Source organism: Myotis lucifugus, unplaced genomic scaffold, assembly GCF_000147115.1.
Source record: "Myotis lucifugus unplaced genomic scaffold, Myoluc2.0 scaffold_97, whole genome shotgun sequence".
NCBI lineage: Eukaryota > Metazoa > Chordata > Mammalia > Chiroptera > Vespertilionidae > Myotis > Myotis lucifugus.
The window spans coordinates 4251218-4252895 of NW_005871145.1; positions in this window are offsets into that span (position 1 = coordinate 4251218).

Genomic DNA, 1678 nt, shown 5'->3' on the forward strand with positions numbered 1-1678 from the left:
CTGGGCAGAAGGTCTGTAGACATCACAGTGATAGGGGCATGACCCCTCAGGGAGGCACTCATGCCTCCAGGCTCCCTGGGCTGACCCAGACCACGGAGGCTAAGTCTGGACACCAGATCGCCTCACCTGCAAGGTTGCATTGGCTGGATTACACGCTGGCACGCTGCTCACCTTGAAGAATGCTCTAGAACACAGCCCCAGGAAACTTGTCCTTGGGCTTATTAGGCATGGGGTCTTAGGGATAGGAAGACATGCTCAGGGCTCCCTAGGAGACCCCTCAGGAGAAATCTCATGCTGAATTCAGGATCAAGAATAGCTGGGTATCTCCTGAGCAGATGCTTTAATCTTCATCTCATGGATCCTATGAAATATATCCATGAAATATTTCCCTTTTCCCATTGGCTGCCAGGTTGCTCTGACCTATATGTGAAGCCCAGAAGTAGCTTGGCTCTTGTACACTGACCTGACTCCTAGTTCTTTCACTTTCATATTCCTGTTTTCTACTTTCTTCATTTCATCACCTCATCTTCCGTAGAAGAAAAAACCTTGTTTTATGTGTTTTAGTCTTGACCCAACAAACAAATGGTGGGTCAGTGCTGGCCACTACAGACGCAGGGATTATGCATTTCCTGTCTGCAGTCCCCATCCCAGAGGCCTGTTTGCCAACTCCTCCCTCCCTGTCCAGTTCCTCCTGCCCCTTGCTCCAGTTCCAGGGACCCCAGAGCCTCGAGGGGCTCCTGTGTGTGGTTAGAAATACGATATTCAGATTTTTTTCTTTGCTTTCCCTGCCTCCCTAGAGCTTCACAAACTGTTTTTAGGGAGAAAAGGCTGGGAGGGCAGTCATTTCCCCAACCAGGTCCCCTTTGAGGTCTCGCTCCTCTTCAGCTCCTGCTCTGTCTCAGCCGCCCCAGCCGACCGCTGTCCTTAGTGGCCTGTCTGAGCAGACAGAGCCCCATTCTGGCAGAAAGGTGGTGACTCTGACCCTGGTGCCTTGGAAATGGGGGAGGAGACAGCTGGCTGGCAGTGCCCTGGGGACAGAATAGTTGGCACAGTGAGGTGCCAGTGCTGATTTTTAGAGCCCCACCCTGTCATTAGTCCTCAGTTTGTACATGGGTGGCTTCACTCCATCCCCAAAAGTTAATAAACTCAAACTGAACCAAAAGCTTAGTGTAAACTGTGCCTTTCTCGTATCCCTGTCTCCTAGTCACCTCCCTCCCCCCCTCCCCCCCCCCCCCGGACTTCTACAGTTACTGGCTCAGCACAAGTTCTTTCAGTGGTTGTTTATGCACATATACAAATACACACACACACACACACACACACACATCTCTGTTAAAAAATCAGCAATGGCGATGTGATATTGCACGCGGGTTTTTTGGCCCTAGCTGTTGTTTACTTAATAGCTTGGGTAATGTGTGTGGAGCTTTCTCTGATAGAGTTAGTTGAAAAGGAAGTCCTAGAGTTGGGAGAGTGCTGCTAGTAGAAGGTTCCTGGACCTCCTAAAGCCTACCCAGGGGTGCCCCTTCTTTTCCCTAGAGGCTTAACCTCTCCAATTGTGTGTGTGAAATTGTGGGCACAAATGGGTCTTTCTGGGAGGAGGGAGTCTGTGGCCCAGAAAAGGCAGAGTCACAACTCTGGGTTGCATGGGATTTCATGGCGGGGGGCGGGGGGGGGGGCG